Consider the following 26,508-nt stretch of genomic DNA (forward strand, 5'->3'; position numbering starts at 1 on the left):
TCAGCAATGTCTTGTAAAAAGAGTGGGCAGCCACCTATCAGAACATAGGAGCCAGGAACCATGAACTGCTTTCCGGCCAAGCATCAGCACATTACCCCCAAGAGACAGATACACACACACACACACACACACACGTATCCATGAACATGCACACACACTTCCAGAGACCTTCTGTGTACTCACATTGCTAGGACCGGGCCTGTCTCCCTCCCTCCTCTCCATTCCCAGGCCCTCCAGGCCAGTGCAACCCAAGTGACCATTGTGTCATTAGGCTCCTGGAAGTCCAGCCACTGAAGCAGCTGGAGGGGACAGAGGAGTCAGGCCATTTTCACCAAGGTGCAATAGCAAAGCTGAGCTGGGACTCATTCAGATTCAATTTATACTCTGCTTCCTTCTGATTTTATGGTGCTTTTACTTTCATGGCTCTGAAAAAGCATCTTTGTCAAAATACACATCATAGTATTAGGCCTGCAGAGGCAGCACTTTATGACACCCTCCCCTGTGAAGGCATAAATGGGGAGGGGTGTAACATAACTCCTATTTATCTGTTGGTGACTGGCTCCCACTGTAAGGCAGAAAAGATCTTGCTGCTTCCATTAGGAAGCTTTCTCTTCCTGAGGACGGTAATTAGCTAAATGCTCTTAAACTCCAGTATAGAAACAGCTGGGTGTATTTTCAGGTGATGGTTCAAAGCTTTATGCATAGGGATCTCTGCCTTTCTAGATGTTAATTGCAGTGTGGGAAAAATAGGAAAAATATCTAGTAAATAACAAGCTAGAGACTCAGGCAGGAGGCAGCTGGTCACAGGAGCACATGCTGGGAGCAGAGGGGAGTGGCAGTGAGGGCCAGTTCCTGATATATGGCCTGCCCAGGCAGGACAGATCCTGGGGAAAATTGGCTGGTTCTGAGCTGAGCCCAGGCCAGAGCCACAGAAGACTCAGAGAATGAATGGTGATGGTCCAATCCTCCTCAAAGGGTAGTCAAAAGAAAATTTATTTTTCAAAATGGCATTACCTTTATGTACAGGCTGGATTAAAAGAAATTTTTCTCTAGACTTTGTAATTGCAAAGTTACAGGTAAATTTATTAAAACTGAACTGTCCCCCCCCCCCCTGCTTTTCTGATAGGGTTGCTGCTCCTCCTTGACTCTAAGCATCTGCTTGCTCAGTCTCTTGAATATTGGGGTTGACCTGGATCCTGGACACAGTTGTCTTGGTGATGAGTAACTGATCCGAGTCAGGAATGCCATCAAGAGCTTGAAGCCAATGACAGGAAATCTGGACAGTGCCATGTGCTTCTCTCCAGGTAGGAGGCTGTTGCTCATGAGGAGATCTCAGCTGTGGAACATTTGGGGTACACTTGAGTCCTAAAGCCCCTACTCAAATGTCACCTCACCAGCCAGGTTCTCCCTGACAAATCTCTCACTAGAAGAACTCCTCCCAACTAATCATTCTCTATATCTCTACCATAATTTATTCCATTTATAGCACTTATCTAAACATATTATATCGGATCCCAATCTTTTACTGTCTCATTTACTGAATGAAGGTGTATGGTAGGCTAAATAAAGGTCGACTGAAGATTCTCACATTCTAATCCATGCAACATGTGAACAGGTTACCCTACATGGCTAAGAGAACTTTTCAGATGTGAATAAATTCAGAATTTTGAGATAAGGATATTATCCTGGATTATCGAAGTGGGCACGATACAATCAGAAGGGTTCTTGTAAGAGGAAGGCGGGATGTCAGTAGAAGATAATGCTACAATGGAAGAAGGACAAAAGCATGTGATGTGAGGCCATGAGCAAAGAATGCAGGTGACCTCCAGAAGCTGGAAGAGGCAGAATGGATTTGTCCAGAGGTTCTAGAAGGAACCAGTCCTGCCAACATTTTGGTTTTACCATTCTAAGATTCATTTTGGACTTTGGCTTCAGAAGTGTAAAATAACAGAAATGTATTGCTTTTAGTTTGTGGTAATTTGTTACAGCAGCAAAAAGAAACTAATAAAGGGTCTACACTGTGTTCCTAACTCCTAGACTAAAGCCTAGCACAGAGAGGGAAATAAATGTCACTTGTTGAATGAAAAATGAATGAATGAATTTATTCCACACTTCCAATATGAAACTATAAGATTTTTGAGGGTAGAATCCACGCCAGATCTGGCTTTGTTTTCTCCCAAGCTCTTGGCCCTTTATACAAAGTAATTAGTCAAGGAAAAAAAAAAAACTATTTAATGATTAAAAGGTTCCCCATAGTATTTCCAGCTGTATTCAGGCATCAATTTACAGAGAACCTGAGTGTACCATACACTAATAAGCATTAAGAGAAAGACCGGGGCACATGGGTGGCTCAGTCAGTTAAGCATCTGACTTCTGCTCAGGTCATGATCTCCTGAGTTATGAGTTTGAGCCCTGTGTCAGGATCCACGCTGGAGGTGCAAAGCCTACTTGGGATTCTCTCTTTGCCCCTCCCCCACTTGCATGCATTCATACATGCTCGCTTGCTCTCTCTCAAAATAAATAAATTTTAAATTAAAAGAAAAAAGAGTCAAGACCAAAAAGACCTCACCTGGTCACAGAATTACTTACAGCTTAGTCAAGGACAGAAGGATAGAAACCAAACACTCCCCACTGCAAGAAGTGAGGGGTAACCTCAATTGTGTACCTACTATGGAACAGGCACTATGGTGGGATATCTTTGAATAGAGTTTTTAAGAGAATGGGATTTGTAGTCTAATAAATCCTGAATTCAAATCTCAGTCTTATGCAAATTACTTCATCTCCCTGAACCTCAAATCCCCACTGTGAGTCTGAGAAAAGAATACCTGCCCTCAAAGGGTTGATGAGAGAGTTAAATGAGCTAATGTACATAACCATTGTGATGGTTAATTTTATGTGTCAATTTAGCTAGGCCATGCTGCCCAGATATTTAGTCAAACATTATTCTGGAAATTTCTCCAAGGGTGTTTTAAGATGAGATTTACATTTAAATTGGTGGGCTTTAAGTAAAGAAGATTGTCCTCTATAATGTGAGTTAGCAATCAGTGGATGGCCTTAAGAGAATGAAAACTGACCTCCCCTGAGCAAGGAGTTTTCCTAGCTGATGGCCTTTGGACTTCAACTGTAACTTCAGCTCCTACCTGTAGCTCCAAGCTTTGGATCCACTCTGCAGATTTTAAACTTGTCAGCCTCCATAATTCAGATAAATCTCTATCTACACACACACACCGCTGTTGGTCCTCTTTCTCTGAACAATCCTAATGAATACAAGCATAATGCCTAGCCACATTGTAATGTACTGTGTCTCATTTAATGCCCACCCACAACTTCTTTAGGTGTGGTTATCTTCATTACTCAGAACAGGAAATTATGGATTAGTGAGATTAAACATATTTCCGTATGCCATGCAGATGATAATAAATGCCAGAGGCATGATTCACATTCAGTAGTACCTGCCACCTAAGCCCAGACTCTCCATCTACAAGGCCGGCCCCATTCTGCTTTAAAAGCTGGCTAGGCAACATGCTAACAGAATTGCACATGTCAAAATTTATTGAAATTCCAGAGTTCTTAATACGTTCCCAAGCATAAACAGATGCCTAATCAATATGTAGTGCTCTAATCCACTGCATTGCATTAGACCAGTTAGGCTCTTTGGGACTGCTAAAATGAGCTTCAGAAAGATGCCATATATCAAGTAGAGAATGCTCTGAGAAGCACTGTCCCCTTTTGCCCTTGCACTTTAATTCTGTATAATCTGTACCCTACTACAATCACAGACCTACTGACTCCATTATCTAAATTTACTATGATCATCTCTAAAATACAGACATTTATGGTGTGCTGGTCAACCCTTCCCCTACCCTCAGTAAATACGAATAAGTAAACAGAGTTTTCTTGTTTTCAAAAGGAACTACTGACAAATAATTTAGGGAAATAAGATTTGTGAATTGTTAACACTTGTATTATGCCAAATTAAGACTTGCAAGGATCCAAATATTCCTAAATGCAGTTACTTCTGCCTCCAGTGAAGATGGATTAACTGGGATTATATATACCCTCCCACCTGGAACAACAAAAATATAGACATAATATATGAAACAATGGCAAGACATTAGACATCAGGAAAGGAGAACACTGATCTTTGATAAACAGGAAATGAACTAGACGGCCCTAAAATTGCTATGGCATACATTCTTGACAGTTTCCAGACCACAATGCAGGGAGGGGAAACACAACTCCATCCTGAACTGAGGAGACTGAACTAAAAGTCTAGGGACTTCAAGGCAGCTACACTTTACAAAAAGAACTGGTGAGGAGGGAGCTGTGATATGACAAAACCCTGGAGGTCTTCAGAGAGTCAGTCCTGAGTATTTAACCAAATACTGGTGAGCACATGCATGTGAGGAAACCACTCAAGAAATAAAGAAAATGACCTTAAAGGGTAGAGGTAACAGTGCTAGGCTTCGCAAGACTGGGAGAAATTCCTATTCCCATGAGCCAGAATGGAAAACCTCAAGAACCATGGGACACTGGGTAGAGTACACAAAGGGTCTTAGATCAGCAATGGGGGATAATCAGCCCAGATAAAGCATTGCTCTGATCATGCCTAACAAATACTTAAAGCAAGACCTAAAAGGATTAAACTATTTCCAAGTAGCTATATCACAGATTAAAAAAAAAAAAGCACAATATCTACATGAATCAAAAAAACAATCTAGCATTCAATTAGAAAAATTTATAAGATTGGCCTCACATAAAAAGGCAGGCATTTAAAGAAACTTAAAAAAATACAACACATAATGAAGATGCAAATCAATGGAAACTGACCAAGAACTGACATAGATGTCAGAATAGAGAAGTACACCATAGTCATTGTAAGTGTATTCCAAAGACTGAAAAAGTTAAGTAGAGACATGAACAAATCAATCTTCAAAACATAAAATCTATAAGGTTTGAGATGAAAAGTACACTAAATGAGATTTATAGATTAGACATTACAGAAAAAAAAAAAAGACAGTAAACTTGAAAACCTAGCCCTAGACACTATCCAAAATGAAACACGGATGCTAAAGTAAGTAAGAATTATTAAAGAGTATTAGTAAGCTGTGGAATGATCTCAGAGGACTAATATATATATATGTGATTAAAGTCCCAAAGAAGAGAGAAGGCAGAACATCTATTTCAAGAAATAATTTCAAGAAATAGACAAAACCTGTCCAAATTTGATGAAAACTATAAATCCACAAACCCAAAAAGCTCAATGAAACACAATCATAAGAAAAAGTGAAGAAATACACTAAGACCCATCATAATCAAATTGCTCAAACTCAGTGATAAAGATAAAATGCTAAAAGAGGACAGCGGGGGAAAAAGACACATTATGGGCAGAGAAATATTTAAGCCAGCAGATTTTTTTAAGCTGAGTTATTTTTTTGAAACAATGCATGTGAGAAGACACTAACACAACAGCTTTAAATTAGTCAAAGAAAAAAACCCTATCAGTTTAGAATTTTGTATCCAGCAAAAAAATTATTTTAATATGAAGACAAAATCAAGTCTTTTCCAGACATCTAAAACCTGAAAGAATTAATCACCAGTGGACCTACACTACAAAAAAATGTTAAAAGAAATCCTTCAGGCAGAAGGAAAATACCAGATAGCAGTATGAATCCACAAAAGGAGTGAAGAACACCAAAAACGGTAACTCGATGGATAAATACATGAGTTTTTCATATTACTTAAATGTCTTTAAAACACAAGTGTTTAAACAAAAATAATAATGTAGTATGGGATTAATAACAACTCAAGTAAAACGTACAAAAACAATAGCACAGAGGAACATAGGTGATGACCTTGCCCTTAACAGCCACTTCTCTACTTGTTTCAAGGAGTTTGACTTTTTATTCAGATTCCACATATTAGTGATACCATGTAGTATTTTTCTTTCTCTGTCTGGCTTATCTCACTTAGTATAACGCCCTCTCTCCATTCATGTTGTTGCAAATTACAGGATTTTCTTTTCTTCCTGGGACTGAATAATAATCCATCATGTGTATGTGTGTATAACCACACACACGTATATATAGTATATATATAATTGTCTATATATAACATATGTTGTATGTACATATGTGTGTGTGTGTGTATATATATATTCTTTACCCATTCATCCATTCATAATTAGACTGTTTCCACATCTTAGCTATTGGGACAATGCCACATTGAACATAGAAGTGTATATATTTCTTTGAAATCCTGCTAATTTGTAGTTAAAAACTTTCCTACAAAGAAAACTTCAGGACCTGATGGCACCACTGGTGAATTCTGCTAAAGAGTTAGGGAAGGGGTGCCTGGGTGGATCAGTTGGTTAAGCATCTGACTTCAGCCCAGGTCATGATCTCACAGTTCATGGGTTTCAGCCCCGCGTCCGGCTCTGTGCTGACAGCTCAGAGCCTGGAGCCTGTTTTGGATTCTGTGTCTCCCTCTCTCCCTCTGCCCCTCCCCCGTTCATGTGCACGCATGCATGCTCTCTCAAGAATAAACATTAAATTAAAAAAAAAAAAAGAAGGAAGAAATAATACATTTATTCAAACTCTTCTGGAAAAGTGAAAATTAAAGACTATGAGAGAATGAACCCCAGTTCATTCTCTGAGGCCAGCATTTCCCTGATGTCAAACAGACAAAAACATTGCAAGAAAAAAAAATTACAAACTAATAACCTGTTAGATTATTAATAACTTCATTGATATAAGCATAAAAATTCTATTCAAAATTTTAACAAGTCAAATACAATGCACAAAAAGGAAAATATAACTCTGTGGGATTTACTCTAAAAATATGGGTTGGTTTTACATTTAAAAAGCAATAAATGTATATTGTCATATCACCAAAATGAAAAATAAAACGCATATGATCATCTCACTAGATGCCAAATAAGCATTTGATAAAATCCAACATTCACTCCTGATTTAAGGAAAACAAGAAGTGCAAGATGAAAAGGAGAGAGAGGAAAAAAACAAAAGCACTTCAGTAAAAAGGAGTAGACAAGCATTTTCCAAAACGAGTAAGATCAAAAAAACCTACATATACACTAATACACATCATACTTAATAGTCAAAGAGTGAATGAATGTTTTCCCTATACTACCAGAAACAAGATTTTTTTTTTTTTTTACTGCATCTACTCAATACTGTACTAGAGGTTCCATCCAGTTTGAAATAAAGAAACCCTCCAAATTGGAAAGGATATATTTGGATCTATTCTCTATTTACAAATAATATCACGTATGTAGAAAATCTGATGGAATCTACAAAAACTAAAAGCTAAAGTTGAGCTTATCAAGGTTGCACAATATAAGTATACAAAAATCAATTGTTTCTACAATTGATCAAAAAGATCAAAAATCAAAATCATGGGCACCTGGGTGGCTTAGTCGGTTACACATCCAACTTCAGCCTCGGTGGTGAACTCTCTGTTCCTGAGTTCAAGCTCTGCGTTGGGCTCTGTGCTGACAGCTTGGAGCCTGGAGCCAGTTTTCTATTCTGTCTCCCTCTCTCTCTCTCTGCCTCTCTCTCTTAAAATTGTAAAAATACTGTTTACAAATGCTTGAAACATTTATAATAATTACAATTCTGTTTTACAAATAATGTATAAGAAGACATACATTGCTGAGGGAAATTGAAGAACTAAATAAATGGATAGATGTATTATGTTCATGGGCAGAAGACTCATTACAGGTAGGATGTTAATTTTCCCTAAATTAATTAAGTCAATGTTATTCTAATCAAAATAACACAAGATTTTTAAAATAGAAATTGATGAAATAAATCTAAAATTCATATGGAAATTCAAAGGATCTAGGAATGTTGTACCAATTTTGAAAAAAAGTTGGAAAAATAATACTACCTAATTTCAAGACTTACTATATCACTACAACAATGAAGACTATATAGTATTGATGTAAAGATAGGCACATATCAATGAAACAAAAAGTACACAAATAGACCCACATACATATATGGACAACTGATTCAATAAAGGTACAAAGGCAAGTGGAGAGGGATACATAATCCTTTCAACTAATGGTGCTGGAACAATTGGCTACCCATTCATTTAAAAAAGTGAATTTCGGAGCACCTGGGTGGCTCAGTCAGTTAAGCATTCAACTTTGGCTCAGGTCATGATCTCACAGTTTGTAACTTTGAACCCTGTGTTGGACTCTGTGCTCAAAGCCTAGAGCCTGCTTCGGATTCTGTGTCTCCCTCTCTCTCTGCCCCTCCCCTGCTCATGTTATCTCTCTCTCTCAAATAAACATTTTAAAAAATAAATAAAAATAAAAAAGAACTTCAACCCCTCAATATTACCGTATACAAAAAATAATTCAAAATAGGTCATAGACCTAAATGTTCAAGCCAAAACTAAAATTTCTAGAAGGCAACATAGGAAAAAATCTATGTGACCTTGGCTTAGGAGAATATTTCTCCAACACAACACCAAAAGGATGATCCAAAAAGAATTGTACAAATAAGAGTTAACATAGAAGGACTGAGACTGCTATCCTTGAAAAGCATGCTTGAAAGGTTGGCCCTTTATGAGTGTCTGGAAACATGAACTTCAGGAGGATTCCCACCATTCTCAACTGGTAAGTGTAGCACACTGAGCCCAAACTGTTCTTGCAAACAATATGGCTTATGCTGAAACCATGTTTTCCTTCTAAGAGTCTGGAATTTTTGATATATACTAGGAAGAAGATGCCTACAGACCAGCTCCCAATAACACCCTAGGCACAGAGTCTCTAATGAGCTTCCCTGGTAGACAACATGTTGACCACGTCATCACAATTAGATGCTAGAAGATTGTGCATCCTCTGTGACTCCACAAAGAGAGGACTCTTGGAAGCTTACACTTGATTCCCTCAAGACTACATCTTGAGTGCCTTTCCCTTTGCTGATCTTGTTTTGTGTCCTTCTGCTGTTATGAGTTTGTCATGAGTATAACAGCATCATGTGTCCTGTCAGTTTTCCTAGTCAAGCACCAAATGTGGTTTGATGAATTTCTCACATAAGAATAAACTGGTAATTTGGACTTCATCAGAATTGAAAACTTCGACTCTTCAAGAGATATTAAATACAAGCCAGAGGATGAGAAAAAAATACTTGCAATATTTACCTATATCTGGTTAAAAAAAAAAAAAATGTATCTAGAACATATGAAGATCTCTCAAAGTTTAAATGAAAAATGTCAATTTTTCAAAAAAGTATACATATATATATACACACACACACACACAAAAAGGTGTATGTATGATAAATAAGCATATGAAAAGATGCTAAGTATTACTAAGTATTAATATTATTAAAGGAAGGTTCATTTTTACCAATGAATATGGGTATAGTGAGATCTCATTTACCAATAAGATATCACTACACATATATTAGAATGGAAAAAACAAGTTGATCATACTAAGTGTTGGATGTAGAGGAATTGGGACTGTAAAACAGTACGACTACTTTGGCTAACTGTTTAGTTGTTTCTTCCTAAAAAATTAAACATACACCTACCAGATCATCTATCCATTCCACTCCTATGTATTTACCCAAAATAAATGAAAACATTATGTCCATATGAATGCTTGCACACATATGTGCATGGCAGATTTTTTTTTTAAATATTTTGAGAGGGTGTGCATGTTAGCAAGCAGGGGAGGTATAGAGAGAGAGAAAGAGAATCCCAAGCAGGCTCTACGCTGTCAGCTCAGAGCCTGATACAAGGCTCGATTCCACAAACTGAGGTCATGACCTGAGCCAAAATCAAGAGTCAGACACAACCAAGTGACCCATCCAGGCACTCTGGCAGATCATTTTCAATAGCTAAAAACTAGAAGCAATCCAAATGTCCATCAACAGGTGAATGCAATGTAATTACACTGACCATAATACAAGTGTAATTTTATTGAAAACTTAATTCAGTATACACTGTAGATGGTATAGACTCCTAATAGGCTAAAAGCTCTAAGAGTTGCATACTCCATATTCTGTAATGTGTATCTATTACTCTAAGTATAATCACATTGGAGATGTCAAAGTCTAAATTTATGCTCTTTCACAAACATGAGGCTCCTGCCTGAATGGACTTCCTAACCAGCCACACAACACCATCCTGATCTGCCCCACACATTTCATTTGTGGTAAAACTTCCCTCATTCCTAGGCCTAGGGCCCCCTATTTCTTACCGTTCCTTCAAATTCCTCTCAAGACCATGCACAAAACACCCATATTTATTAAATTTCTACTTCATCAAAGTTCTGCATGAGACACAGTGAAGACTGACCTCTATGGAATCTGTCCTCTAGTTTGAAATATAAAGATCAAAATGTAGTAAATGCAACAACAAATGTACAAATGATGTCAATGTATAAAGTACCAGTCTCCAGCTGGTAACATCTGGTACAATTACTGATGCCCTTGATGACTCTATGAGGTGATGAATGACCGTCTCACCTGTTAAATGTTAAAGGTCATCAAAGGAGAATAAAATAGGGGAGAGGGGAATATCAGGATGACCCAAATGGCAGGGAGCATAAAAAGAGGGAATAAAAAAGACAACACGAAGAGTATAACAGGAAAATAATGAGACTGGCTTATCTTGCCTTTTCAAGGAGATTCTTGGAGCACCACTCTTACTAACATTTTCTGCAATAATACTTTTTATCCTTCAGAAAACACATCCAGAATCTGAAATGAAAAATCTGTCAAGCATGTGGTTGTACCACAGAGGATGGTCTGCTGGGGAATGGAAGAGCTGGCATACTGAGAGAGCCATGACTTTCTGGAGTCCGGAAGTCTAATTTTTGCTACAGGCTGCCCTCCCTTAAAAGGAACTTGGAAAGAAAAGCAGAAATTGGTTTCAATATTCCAGGAAAGGATATTATTTCTCATGAACTTCCAACTTAATGGAAATCTATGTGTTTATTTAATTACTGTATCAAACTTTTTCAAAGTTTACTTTTATTAATCATATAAAAATAATACATTCTTTATCCCTTTCCTTTTGTCCTTTTTTTTTTTTTACTGAAATACATTCCTTTCCAACCAAGAAAGGTCACCCAAATGACCCTCATGCCCACCAACCTTCCTCAAAGGCACTTCTCTGGTTCTTAGACAAATAAGTCAAGACCACCTTGTATCTAAGACAAAGGCACAACGTCCGAGAGGGGTCTTAGTGAATAATCATGGACCCATTTACTGATTGTCTATGTAAGATAACTCAGGCAGAAATGTCCTGTCTCTCAGGCTATGCTTGCTCCCCAGCCTTTTTCCCATCTCTGTTCCTAAATGATTCCCACCTTTAAATCCAACCCACTCCTATGTTATAGAACCAGGTAGGATCTTAACAAAAGAGATTTAAGATACAAACTGGTACAGCCACTCTGGAGAGCAGTATGGAGTTCATCAGAAAGTTAAAAATAGAACTACCCTGGGGCACCTGGGTGGCTCAGTCGGTTAAGCGTCTGACTTCGGCTCAGGTCATGATCTCGAGGTCTGAGTTTGAGCCCCGAGTTGGGCTCTGTGCTGACAGCTCAGAGCCTGGAGCCTGCTTCGGATTCTGTGTCTCCCTCTCTCTCTGGCCCTCCCCCGTTCATGCTCTCTCTGTGTCTCAAAAATAAATAAACATTAAAAAAAAAAATAGAACTACCCTACAACCCAGCAATTGCACTACAAAGTATTTACTCAAATAATACAAAAATACTAATTCAGAGGGATATGTGCACCCTGATGTTTACAGCAGCATTATCCACATAGCCAAACTATGGAAACAATCCAAGTGTCCATCAACTGATGAATGGATAAAGAGGTTGTGTGTGTGTGTGTGTGTGTTTGTACACACATGCAATGGAATATTACTCAGCCATAAATAAAGGCTGAAATCTTGCCATTTACAATGACATGGATGGAGCTAGAGAGTATTATGCTAAGTGAAATAAGTCAGAGAAAGACAAATACCATACAATTTCACTCACATGTAGAATTTGAGAAACAAAACCAATGAGCAAAGGGAAGAGAGGAAAAGCAAACCAAGAAACAGACTCTTAACTACAGTGAACAAACTGATGGCTACCAGAGGGAAGGTGGGATGGATTAAATAGGAGATGGGCATTAAGGAGTGCACTTGTGATGAGCACCAGGTGTTGTATGGAAGTTTTGAATCACTATAATGTATACCTGAAACTACTATTACACTGTATGTTAATTGAAATTAAAAACTTAAAAAATAAAAAAAAAATTAAGAGATTTAAGATGCAACAGTAATTGCCTGATATATATTGATTTGGGAAGTTGTCCACAACATTTGTGAAATAATAAAGCAAAGCTGTTCACCAAAATGCATAGGCATGCAGCAGTATCTTTATAAATTTCTATTTAAAAACTTCTGAAAAGGAATAAACTGTTTTAGGTGGGATGGAATGGAAAGAAGAGAATTACAATACTAATTTACGAAATTCTGAAGTATTGGTGTTATGGTTATTTTTACTCATTTTCTTTTACTTGTTTTTTTCACATAAAAATTTTATGTGAAATAGAATATGTTGTAATATAATATGTTGTTTTCATGTTTCCCTTTGATATTTTCCATCACTTATTATTGGACTAACCTAAGTACACCATGTTGACAGAAACCATGTGTGTCTTGATCACTGATGCATCCCTTATACCTAGAACAGTACCTGAAATATTGGAAATATTCAATGACTATTTCTTGGGTAGATGGGTTAAACTGATCAGTCCCATCACCCTTTGATCTGATGTCTTTGCTCCCAAAATTAAGTTCCACCTTGTTTGGACAACATTTTCTCTTTGTTAGATTGGCCATCCTCCCATGTTCAAAGGGTGGGTCTGTTTTCAGAGGTCCCCCTGCCCCAGGGAGCAGGTCTGATTCCAAGCTCTGATCCCATCAAGTCTATCCCAACCCCACTGCAGCAAACTAGTTTATCTGTAGTTAGACTGAGAAGTGATACCCATTAAGATGTTTTATGAAAACCCAGCAATATCCAATTTTCCACTATCTTTTTATATAATATAAGCACTTCCAGGAAGAGATATACATTTTTCTGAAATTTTTTATCCAACTTATTCACCTGAAATAAAAACACATCACCACATAATAGTCTACAAGGACCTTTGCTCCCTTCTGGCCCAGCTCTGTGTTTCTTCCTGCTTAAAAAAAGTTACTTTCCCTTTGATTCTCTGTTCATAAATAGAAATCTGTGAGACTGTACCTTTGGTTCTAGTCACCTCTAGAGACACTCTAGAGTCCATGGGTTCACCCTAATCCTTTGCAACCTGAATAACCACAACAACGAAAGTGCTTTGCTGAAAAGGTTGTGAGTCTAATAAAGATTCAGAATATATTGTCAAAGATTAAAGAGCCATTTACAGATTCAAGAGAATTCACTTGGATGTGTGTAATGATAGTTGTTAGGATCCTGCCCAACACAATTTTGTCTATTAAATGTTACATTTATCAGAAAGCAGCTATTATTTACCAGGAAATTCATACAGAAAAAAAAAAAATCAAGCATAGTATCTATAAACACAGCTAGATTAAAGTGAGTATTTTGCAGGTAAGGTCATGGACCCAGGAACATCTGAATCTAGCTCTCAAGTCCTCTTCTTTTAAGATCTCAGAGAAATTCAGGATCAGAGAATAACAAAGAACATTTGATATCTTTTAGAGCTTAGGTCCTGAGGCATAATAAAGTGGGCTGTCTGACATGGGCCACAGAAGGGAAAGGACACTTTCTGCCTAAACTAAAGAATCCCACAGAATCTGGAAAGATGTCCTCCATCTACTTCTACTGCAAGGCCCAAGCTGAGTCACACGTTTCATTGCTACAATGGGGGAAAACACATAGGCCAACCAAAAGCAAGAAACCCAGTGAAGCCCCAGGATGTTTGCTGCAGGCCTCAGTAAACTGGCCCTGGGTCTTTCACAACTCAAAAACCATACATATTGATTAGTTATTTTGGAAAAGAAATCCTTCAGAATGAGGCTGTAAAGAGAAAAGCACAGATGGTTGGGCTTTCTCTCAGAGAATCAGTAACCGAAAGGCTGTCTCCTCCCAGTTATTAGAAAAAAGACTGCCCAAAAGTCCACCTAAAAAATTAAAAAAAAAATCCTCATAGATCTCCACTTCCTTTGAAAGCTATAGCACTGGAATTGAGTCCCAGTACAATGTCCCAGAATCTGGCCAATTCAGAAAAGCAGCATTTAAGGGTAGAAAGAAGTGGGCAATAGTAGGTATGAGCTTCCCTTGACTAACAGTGTGCTTTATTTCAATTCCAGTTATCCCTCCCATAACTCATCAGATCACAAGAGCTCTACACCACAAAATGAGACATTACTGCCATATCAATCAATGATTATTGACTCTGTAGCTCTTCAACTCATCACCAGCCTAGTTCTGCTAACAGGACCAAAACCAGAATTGTGTCTCTAACGAAAATAGTTTTCAGATTTCCTCTCCTTCTGACAGTAGATACCTGATCACATGGTCAAATCACTTTCACCAAGAAAGTTTCTTGACTATAAACTATCACAATGTAAGATGTTTAAGGTCACACATGATTTATCCTTGAATAAAGTCATGAGACAGAAGAACTCTAGATTTCAGTTGCACCGAAGTTTCCCTGCCCCCATATGCAAATTCTTAAGAATTTAAAGAAGGAAAAAAATGGTTAAATTGTACGTGTTTTTAAAATCATAGTTACACCAAAATGCAAAATAGTCTTCCCACTGAGATACATTATCAAGGGGCAACACTGACCCATATCAAAGGCAGGAGTATAACCCAATAAAGACCATTCAAAATGAAGGAAGGGCCCCAGCCAAGCATGCCAATGAGCTCCATTAATCTTCAGCTAGCCAACTCAATCATATCAATGCTCAAGCCAATCCTATAAAATGGTCATAGGGCTACAAAATGCTCCTCATCCACAATAAAACTCTGCAATAGTGCAATTGTCCTGAGTCAGGCAGCAAACGACCTTCTAGATGCTCTGGGTGACCATTCTCTGACCAAGCTACCGCCTTCATGCAAGACTCAAATTTTTCAGGTTTTGTCTACATTACGAATGAAAGTGCTACGCTATCTCTACTCTTCAGCCCCACTGGACTTCTAGTTCCCTAAAGAAGACCAAGAGTGTATTTCCCACACACTATTGTCTGTTTTATCCTCATTTTCAACAAAGATACTTCATAAGGGACACCTTTCCTGTATTCCCAGATACCTCAGTTCCTGCTGACACATGTTCCCAAGGCACTTCCCTTCACTGCAATTGTGTAGGTTGTGTTCAATATCTGACTCCCCACCAGACCACACAGTCTACAAAACCCAGGGACCATGCCGGTTTTGGTTATCTCTTTATCCCAGGCTTCTAGCACAGTGCCAAACAGGGGGTATTTGCTTAATAGTTTTTTAAATGAATGAATGAATTCATAATTAACCAAGAAAGTATAGTCCAATAGAAAGTACATGAAAGACAGTAAACTTCAACTTCTAGAGAACTACATCTCAGCTGGACAAAGGTCTATTCATTCTTAGGTCAAAAAAAAAAAATTCTATCAGTTTTAAATAATTCCCCAATCTTATCATCTCTGTGCAATTTCTAACCTGATGTCTAGCTAGGCTTTGTCAGGAAGATTCAAATCCATAAATGTATGCTATAATAGAGCAGTAGAGGTGAAAAAAAAATTCAGCCCTCATTTCTTGGCAGTGTGACCTTAAAGAAGCCATCTGACCTCTCTGAATTCAGTTATTCACGTATAAAAAGATAACAATGATTCCTGAGGTATCATTTATGAACGAATTTCCGAAATTACAAAAGGCTAGGTGCATGTAAAATACCATTGTAATGTTGAAAACATATCATAATTTCAAACAGAAAAATACAGAAGCGTGGGATTGGGGAGCCCAAACATATTTCCCTCACAACCCGATGAATAAATGACAAGGCCAGAGACTGTGAACATGTTGCCTGGGAGCACTCCAGTCACCCTGCCCACCAGACAGCACCACTATTCCTGCCAAAGAAGAGGCTGGATTCTGATTTTATTTAAATAGATTCCATTCCATCAGATTGTCTCATGATAAAAATATTTTCCCATACTCTCCATGAATTTGCAATGAAGTTCAACAATGTATAAAAGCCACTGAAGCACAAACCCAAGCTAAATGAATCTTGGTTTATGAGTGAGGATGGCCTCACACTTGTAATTCAACCACTGCCTTCTGAAAAGCTAAGCTGACACGTTTTAATATCAAGGTAAAATGGTTACATTAGGAAAAGCTAAGAAGGTAGTGTTACAGTGCCTAGAGATGACCCAGTTTTGATGTAATCAAGGACACTTTACTACCAATGAGAACCCTGAGAGCAGCACTCCACCCCATACCATGCCAGAGTGGGACAAGAGAATGGGGAGCTGAAGATTCAACATTTTTTTTGCAGTTTACCTTGAAACACTCATTAATCTCTCCAAGAATTTGCAACGGTTATATGCATGCATAAGAAGCAGCAGCACATGTAGTCATAACTAGAAGTTCAATCTGGAGAAGGCACTGATGTGGGCCCAAGGCAGCAAGCACTTGAGGAGAAGCAGATTCTAATTCAGGACTATGAGGGACTAGGCCACCATCACAGTGAGAGCAAAGAGTCTGGGGTTAGCTACCGTAGGTCACTGCAGAACAAAAACTGGCCCTCAAGGCTAACCTTCCATTGGTAACAACTCCTTCAGAAACTTTGTAGAAAAGCCGCCAGTGGAAATCCAGAGGCTTCCCACTGTGAGCCCTTCTCTCAAATGATGAATCAGATCTAAACCAAGAGACCTGTGGATCCCTTATTAAAGTATACCATGACAGAGTGTCCCTGACTCCAAGCTCTCACTAACTGCTAATCAATTCCTGTATTTCTCACCTCCCTACTGGAGTCAGCCAGGAAAGAAACCCAAAACCCACTCAACTCTGGTGCCTCTGCCTTTGAAGCGATGAAAGTTTAAGTTAGACACTAATGATGTAGCTATTACCAAATACAAAAAATTAATGCAAACGTTCACAATCATATATGTGTGAGCCACCCCAAGAACTTCAGAGAAATTCACTCTGCTGTCTGTACATTTGGTTACTGAAGAAACATCAGAGGAAGAAGCTGTTTAGCTTTCAGAAGCAAATCCTCTAATAATCATGGGAACTGTCAGCTTTGAAAAATGGAAACTTTGTGCAACTCCTGTGGGGTCCCCCCCGTGTTTTGCATATGGTTTCAGAACAGGGATCTTTATCGGTATTCTGCAGAGATTCCAGCAAAATCTTTCCAGGGTCCCAACTTTCTGCAAATCCTCCTAATGAATCCCTAGGCAAAAGAGAACCGTTAGGATACTCCCAGAACAGGCTTCTAACCAAAACATTGACTGTTCTCTGTGGAAATAGAAATAAATCCTAATATCTCCATGTGCTATACACACTTATTTTTCTGGCCTGCCTAGGAGAATTCATCTGTCAAGATTAGGTGACTAGTTTTGGGATTCTTGAAAGAAGCTTCTGCTGTCTGTCTGATGCCTGAACCCTAAGAAAGCCTATAAAAATGAAATGGCCCAAATGAAAAGAGGCTTTGGGTTTTCTTCTGAACTGTGCACACAGGCCTGCTGTATTCTGAGGGCTCTGAGCCCCGCATGCAAGGCTTGAATGGCAGGAAACAAGAACAGGTCATGGGTAGGAAAGGGCCGCAAGCCTGAGTACTTCTAAGTCCCCATTCCAGTTCACTAACACACTTCAGCAAAAAGCATTTCGTTCCTTCCAGCTTTTTTTTGTTTTGATAGGATCTGTATCATTTAGACTGTATCCACTTCAATATTCTATGAATTGGTCCCATAATCTCCCCACCTGAAGTTGTTCTTATTAAGGAGAAAAGGGGGTGGGGGGTAGAGCAAGGGGACCTAACAAATACATGCAGAACATTCCACCCAAAGCAGCAGCATATACATTCTTCTCAAGCACACATACAGCTGTCTCTTGGATAGATCATGTGTTAGATTTCCTAACAAATCTAAGACTGAAATCATACTATTTTGTCTGACCACCATGGAATGAAACGAGAAATCAATTACAGAAGGAAAACTGGAAAATTCAAAAATCAGTAAAAAGTAAACAACACGCTCCTAAACAACGAATAGATCAACAGAGAGATCAAAAGAGAAATTAGGAACTATCTTTAAAAAAACTGAAGACAAACAGATAAACCAAAACTTACAGGGTGCATCAAAAGCAGTACTAAGAAGGAGGTTTAGAGCTCTAAATACTTAGACTAGAAGTGAAGAAAGATCTCAAATCATCACCTCACTCTGCACTTTAAGGAACGAGAAAAAGAGTAACAGAGTCCAAAGTTAACTGAAAGAAAGAAAAAAATACACTGAAATGGAGAATAAGGAAATTTTCTTAACTGAGTTGTTTAAAAAAAAAAAAAAAGACACTAATTTGAAAAACTTGTAATAAAAAGTGAAAAATGAAAGAAGAGACATTACAACTGGAAACATAGAAATACATAGGATTGCAAGAGACTACTATGAATAATTATATGCCAACCAACTGGACAACCTAGAAGAAATGAATAAATTCCTAGAAACCTACAACCTACCAAGACTGAATCAGGAAAAAAATAGAAAACCTGAATATACCAACAGTGGGTAAGGAGACTCAATCAGTAATCAAAAACCTCCCAACAAAGAAAAACACTGGACCAGGTTGCTTCACTGGAAAATCCTACTAAACATTTAAAGAATAAATGACACCAACCCTTCTCAAATTTTTCCAAGATACTGAAGATGAGGGAACATCTTCAAACTCATTTTATGAGGCCAGGATTATCTGATACCAAAGACAGGAAAAGACACTACAAGAAAATAAACTACAGGCCAATAATCCTAATAAATAATGTAAAATCCTCAGAAAAACATGAGAAACCCGAATTCAACAGGATCATTCACCATGACTATTATTTATCTCTAGGATGCAAGGATGGTTCAACATATAAAAATCAATTGAGGTGATCAACACACTAATAGAACAAAAGATTTAAAACATGAGTTTATTTCAATAGATGCAGAGAATGCATTTGTCAAAATTCAACACCTTTTCGTGATAAGGTGAATAAGGTGTTTCCACTCAACAAACAAGGTATAGAAGAAAATTAGCTCAACATAACAAGGCCACATATGAAAATCCCACAGCTAATTTTATACTCAATGGTGAATGCTTTTCGTCTAAGAACAAGGCTCGAGTGCCCACTATCACCACCTCTATTCAATATACTGCTGGAAGTACTAGGCAGAGCATTTTGGCAAGAAAGGGAAACAAAAGTCACCCAACATAGAAAAGGAAGATGTAAAATTACCTGTTAGACCACATTTTCATATATAGAGAATCCTAAAGATATCATAAAGCAACTGTCAGAAACAGCTGGTAAAGTGTTTTGGTAAACAAATTCATCAAAGTTGCAGGTTACAAAATCAACATACAAAAACCATTTGTGTTTCTGTACACTAACAAACAATACAAAAAGGAAATTAAGAAACCAATCCCATTTACAACAGCATAAAAAAGAATAGAGAAACGTAACAGAAACCCATGGGGGAGGGGAAGGGAAAAAAAAAAAAAAAAAGAGGTTAGAGTGGGAGAGAGCCAAAGCATAAGAGACTGTTAAAAACTGAGAACAAACTGAGGGTTGATGGGGGGTGGGAGGGAGGGCAGGGTGGGTGATGGGTATTGAGGAGGGCACCTTTTGGGATGAGCACTGGGTGTTGTATGGAAACCAATTTGACAGTAAATTTCATATATTAAAAAATAAATAAATAAATTTAAAAAAAAAAAAAAAAAGAATAAAATAGGAATAAACTTAAGAAGGCCAAAGTCTACACCAAAAAAATACAAAACAGGGGCGCCTGGGTGGTGCAGTCGGTTAAGCGTCCGACTTCAGCCAGGTCACGATCTCGCGCTCCGTGAGTTCAAGCCCTGCGTCGGGCTCTGGGCCGATGGCTCGGAGCCTGGAGCCTGCTTCCGATTCTGCGTCTCCCTCTCTCTCTGCCCCTCCCCCGTTCATGCTCTGTCTCTCTCTGTCCCAAAAATAAATAAAAAACATTAAAAAAAATTAAAAAAAAAAAAAAAACATTGCTTAAAGTAATTGATGAAGTAACAATTAAATGGAAATACACTTTGTGTTCATGAATTGGAAGACTTAATATTGTTAAAATATCCATACTACTCAAAATGATCAATTCAATGCTATCCACATTGAAATCCCAATGGCATATTTTGTAGAAATAGGGAAAAATTCCCAAATCCATTTGGGACCACAAAAGACCCCCAGTGAATAAAATGATCTAGAGAAAGAATAAAGCTGGGGATCTCACACTTGCTGACTTCAAAACATATTACAAAGCTACAATAATCAAAATACTGTAGTACTGGCATAACAACAGACATAGAGATCAATGAAACGGAAGAGACAGTCCAGAAATAAACCCACACAAATACAGTTAGATAACCTTCAACACAGGTATCAAGAATATACAATGGGTGGGGCGCCTGGGTGGCGCAGTCGGTTAAGCGTCCGACTTCAGCCAGGTCACGATCTCACGGTCCGTGAGTTCGAGCCCCGCGTCGGGCTCTGGGCTGATGGCTCGGAGCCTGGAGCCTGTTTCCGATTCTGTGTCTCCCTCTCTCTCTGCCCCTCCCCCGTTCATGCTCTGTTTCTCTCTGTCCCAAAAATAAATAAAAAACGTTGAAAAAAAAAAAATTTAAAAAAAAAAAAAGAATATACAATGGGGAAAATATGGTCTTTTCAATAAATGGTGCTGGGGAAAACTAGCTATCTACATGCAAAAGGATTAAACTGTATCCTTATCTTATACCATATACACAAATCAACTAAAATAAAGATTTAAATTTAAGACCTGAGACTATAAAGTTTCTAGAAGAAAACATAAGGAGAAATCTTGACACTGATCTATGCAATGATTTCCTGTATATGGCATCAAAAGCATAGGCAAAAAAAAAAAAAAAAAAAAAAAGCAAAAATAGACAAAAACAACAGAAAGAAAATGTGGTATATACAAACAATTTAATATTCAGACTTTAAAAGGAGATCCTATCATATGCTGCAACGTGGATAAACCATGAGCACATTATAAAAAGTGAAATAAGTCAGGCACAGAAGGAAAATACTAATTCCACTTATATGAATTATCTAAAGGAGCCAAATTCATAGAAGCAAAGAGAATGGTGGTTAGCAGGGGCTGGGAGTAAGGGAAATGGGTAGTAGGTATTCAATGGGCATTGAGTTCAGTCATGTAAGAAAAGTTCTAGAGATCTGATGTACAACAATGTGCATATAGTTAACAATATTGTAGCGTACATTACAAATTTGTTGAGAGGGCAGACTTCATGTATTTTTTTTTAGCATTGAAAACAAGGAAAATTAAAAAAAAGACCATTGTTTGAACAGACGTAGTCTCGCATCCAGTGAGAATCACAGGGTTCCAAGACTGCAAGTAAACAGCCTAGTCATCTACACAGAATTCAGGTAACTACCCTTGCTTTTCCCAGTCTCACTCAACCAAATATGTGATACTTCTCATCACGGACTTGGTCTTACCCAGTGTCTGAGCCATTTGCAATCAAGGCTACCATATCCTGGCATCAGACAGGCTCAGGAATCTGGGATTGCTGCCCTGAGCTTCCTATGACGTTTGAAATGAACTTGGGGTACCTGTTTGCACACTTAACCTAGTACAAATTGTATACTTATTCTTCCAATGCTGGGCTTGCAGTTTGCTTGCATTTTTCATTATTATAGTAATGAGCCTGCTAACAAAGTTACTGTGCATTTCTCTAATGTTCTTAGAAAACATTTCAAGAAATTACTGTGGAGACAGATATTATCAAAATTGTTTCTAGAAGTGTTACTATCAGTTTACACCCTCACCAGTTACCTAGAAGAGCCCAGTTCATCTTGTCCCTGTCAACATTGAGTATTATATGTTTTAAAATTATTTTCAAATTTGAGAGTTAAAAATATTTTCTACCTTTTATTTATACACACACACACACACATATTTTAACATTTATTCATTTATTTTTGAAAGAGAGAGGCAGAGCACGAGCCGGGGAGAGGCAGAGAGAGAAAGAGACACAGAATCCGAAGCAGGCTCCAGGCTCTGAGCTGTCAGCACAGAGCCTGATGTGGGGCTCGACCCCACGAACTGTGAGATCATGACCTAAGCCAAAGTCGGACACTTAACCAAGTGAGTCACCCAGGCGCCCCAATATATCTTTTTTATTATTGAAAAGATTGAACTTTTTTCTACATGGTTCTTAGCCTTTAGATGAATTTTCTCATGTCATGTGATCATTTTTCTATAGTTAGTAGCTATTTCTAAGATTTTTACATGTTGAGAATATCAAGTCTTTTCAGAGTTTTAACAAAAAACAAATCCCAGTGTTCGATTAGCATTTCATTTGTATGTGATTTCTGAAGAAAAAAAAAAAACAGAAAATACTTAGTTTTAACGTTATTTTCTTCTTATTCATTTATGGTTGTTTTCACGTATATCATTAAGATTTTCCTTATATTGTGAAGTGGTCTTGCAGATGGTCAATTGTTTATAAATGATTCATGTATGTTTGAAACAAATCACATTCTCATTTTGAATGGTGAAATGTGGCTATTTACTGTTGATAACTTCTATACTCCCTCATTTACATGACCACAGAGAACTGATCATTTCTAGCACTGTGACTGCTAGTTATTTCCTATCATCTTTATATTTGCCCTATACTATGGCAATACATACAAATTAAAACCTGCTTATACTTCATTACAACTTGTAACTTCAATCAATATAAAACCATGCTGCCATGTAATAGTCCCTTCTGTTCTTTGTGTTAATTTGATTTGTAAATATTTTTTTAATATTTTAATATTATACATTCGAAGTAACAAATCTTGATTGTGGATTTAACCAAATTGTAGAATTTGAGTTGATAGGAGACTGAATTAACCTGTTCTACTCTATTAATTCATATGTGTATTCTTGTTATTTTGTTTCATGCTGTATGGTTTCTAAGTTTTTCTACCACTTCTCTTATTCTTCATCTTTCGTGTTATAGACTGTTACTTTTACATTCTAAGGTTTGGAAGATAGAAATAATGCTTTTAATCGTCAATACTATAATACATAAACTTCCATATGATAATGAAGAACAAATTGTAACTTCCAAATTCTCCCAACCTCACCAAGAATTTTTGTGCACACATCTTTCCTGTTCATGCTACCCCTCTATTCACAGCCGTTGATAATTTTCTCCTGAATGACATAATGGGCTGATATTTGGCCACAGGCTCCCATACATCAAAAGGCAGGTGTCCATTCTCATCATTCAGTTTTCCTAACTTACTGGTTGCAAATATCACTGACTGTGGGCCTAGATCATTACTATATAATGACTGCATTCAGAATAAAAGTCATCTTTGTTAAGCAATAGTTTGGGCTTTTATAATGCAAATATGTAACCACGCTTTTAAAAATTCCTTATACATAGATCATATATTCAATGTTGTTCTTTCATGCTGTTAAGTCTTTCATGCAAAAACTGAAGACTGAAAAAAACTGGATTACACCTTTCAATTACTTATTTTAGAACAGTTTGATAGTTGGTTACCTTCTAAGATAAAGGAGAATACTTTATAGCTGCCTTCTGACATGAGGAAAACTTTAACTTAGCATGGAATTCTTTTTAATATTTGGGAAGACAACTGTTAGAAAAATAAGCCTGATTGCAGTTTCCTTTATGAAATTGATTTTTAACAATTCTGTGCTTCTTTCTGCTTAGAAAGAAAATCCTTGACAGCCTGACTAGTAGTTGACCACTTTCATTCATTTTATCCACTACTCAATAAGTTCATTTGAATTATAGAGTCAGACTTTCTTTTAGTCCAAAGACTTCTGTGTTACCTTTGGCAATTATTACTCCTCAGAGGATTCAAGTTTATTCCCTTGGAACTAAAAGCTACCTCTATATCTATCATTTTATCTCCTTGCTTTTTCCTCTCTATTCCAGGACGGATCTTTTTTTCTTTTTAGTTTATTATTGACGTTGCTGAATTTATTTTGTACTCTATCAAATTCTACACTCTGAATCTCAGTGTCTGTTACCACGGGTGCGTTTTGGGTTCTTGAAATAGTTTTTTTTTTTTTAATATTTATTTATTTTGAGAGGGGGAGAGGGGGAGAGATAGCGAGTGGCAGAGAGAGAGAGGGAGAGAATCCCAAGACGACTCCTTGCTGACAGGGCAGGGTCCAACACAGGGCTCAAACTTGCAAACCATGAGATCACGACCTGAGCAGAAATCAAGAGTCGGATGCTTAACTGACTAAGCCACTCAGGTTCTATTTTCTAAATTTAAACAAGTTTCCTATACATCTATGCCTCAATAAGTAGCCTTTTATTGCATTATGATTTCCAGTATCTCTATTAGAGAACTCAAAACTTTCTGAAAATGCCAAGAGATGTTTTCAATGTTTTCTTTGTTGAAAAAGAAAACTCATCACTTTTAGAGAGATTTTCTTCCTTTGAATCTAAAGGGTCATACTCTTTTTTATATTGTATTGCAATATATCTCTACAGAGCCTATGACTTTTTTCAACTGAAGTATCATTTACACATAATAAAATTCATCCACTTTAAGCATGCAGTGCAATAAAGTTTGGTAACTGTATGCAAGCAGGTATCCTCCACCACAATCAAGAAAACCAGTATTTGTACTAAAATGTTTTCTCTCACTCTTTAATAAGCAATCCTCTTTGCCATCCCTTGTCCCAGGAAACCATGAACTGATTCCTGTGCCTATAGTTTTGCCTTTCCTCGAACTTCATATCAATCGAATAATGTGGTATCTTTTTTTAATGTTTTGGGGTTTTTTAATGTTTATTTTTGAGACAGAAAAAGACAGCACGAGCAGGGGAGGGGCAGAGAGAGAGGGAGACACAGACTCCAAAGCAGGCTCCAGGCTGTCAGCACATAGCCTGACACGGGGCTTGAACTCATCAACAGCAAGATCATGATCTGAGCCAAAGTCAGACGCTCAACCAACTGAACCACCCAGGCGCCCCTGTTTTGTTTTTTAGAAAGAGAGCATACACACGCAAGTGAGGAAGAGAGCCATGGATGGGGGTCGGGGGGGGGGGGGCGGAGAGAGAATCTTAAGCAGGCTCCACACTCAGCTCGGAGCCCAACACGGAGTTCAATGTGCAGCTCAATCCCACAACCCTGGAATCATGACCTGAGCCAAATTCAAGAGTCAGACACTAAACTAACTGGGCCACCCAGGAGCCCCTAAAGAATGTAGTGCATTTTCGTGTGTTGGACTTCTGATACTCATAATATTTTCAGGAATTATCTATTTTGTTCTGGGTCTTAAAAAGTGTCTTTTTATCGTGTAGTATTCTAGAATTGTACACTTTCTTTAACCATTCACAAGTTGATGAACAGTTAGGTTTCCAATTGTGGGCTATTACAAATAATGCTTCTGTGAACATTCATAGACGTGTGGACATACATTTTAATTCCTATTGAGTGAATATGTAAGAGTGGGGGTTCTGGGTGACAGGGTAAGTACATTTTTAGCTTTCTAGAACACTCACTGCCAATCTACTTTCCGAAGTGGCTGTGCCATTTACTGTTACCACCACCACTGGTAAAGTATGAGAATTCCAGCTATTTCATATCCTTGATAATATTTGGTATGCTCAATCTTTTTAATTTAGCTATTTTAGTGGGTTTAGAGTGGCATCTCATGTGTATTCCCCCTATCACTAGTGATGTTGGCCATCTTTTTCGTGTACTTATTAGCCATGGCTATATCTTTTCTACAGTTTCTCTGAGGTTCCCCTCCCTGCCCTTTTGTTTTTGCTTTGTTGCTTTGGCCTTTCGATCATTGAGTGGAAGAGATTTATGTTCTGGATAGAAAGCAAGAATGTGTTTTGCAACTATTTTGCATTTCCCTTGCCTTTTCTTTTTCTTAATTATGTCCTCCAAAGAGGAAAAGTCTTTAATATTGATAAATTTTATCATTTTTATGCCTGTTTTTTGTCTTAATCTTACCCAAAGTCACAAAAACTTCCTCCCCCTATTTTTTTGTTCCAGAAGTTTTAGAGGTTTGACTCATATATTTAAGTCTATAATCAAGTTATTTTTTGCACAGTGTAATATAAGGTCAAAGTCTGCTTGCTCCATGAACATATTCAGCTTTTCTAAGACCTTTATTGAAAAGAGTATCTTTCACTGTATGTTAGCTTACTTGACAATAAATTATATAAAATTAAAATTTTTTTAATTTAAGAAAATACAGATAAACAAAAGACTACAACAAAAATACCCAGTAGTCCTAGCATCTAGAGATA

The 26,508-nt window shown here is 37.7% G+C and overlaps 1 long non-coding RNA gene across 1 annotated transcript in view; it reads right to left on the reverse strand.

The window, feature by feature from the left end:
- Nucleotides 1-604: 604 nt before the first annotated feature.
- LOC131492927 (uncharacterized) overlaps nucleotides 605-26,508 on the reverse strand; it is a 45,576-nt gene continuing 19,672 nt past the window's right edge. The window contains exon 3 of the long non-coding RNA XR_009252352.1: nucleotides 605-1,336. This is a non-coding gene — a long non-coding RNA (uncharacterized LOC131492927). The remainder of the gene's footprint in view (nucleotides 1,337-26,508) is intronic.

Source organism: Neofelis nebulosa, chromosome 13, assembly GCF_028018385.1.
Source record: "Neofelis nebulosa isolate mNeoNeb1 chromosome 13, mNeoNeb1.pri, whole genome shotgun sequence".
In the NCBI taxonomy this organism is placed as follows: domain Eukaryota; kingdom Metazoa; phylum Chordata; class Mammalia; order Carnivora; family Felidae; genus Neofelis; species Neofelis nebulosa.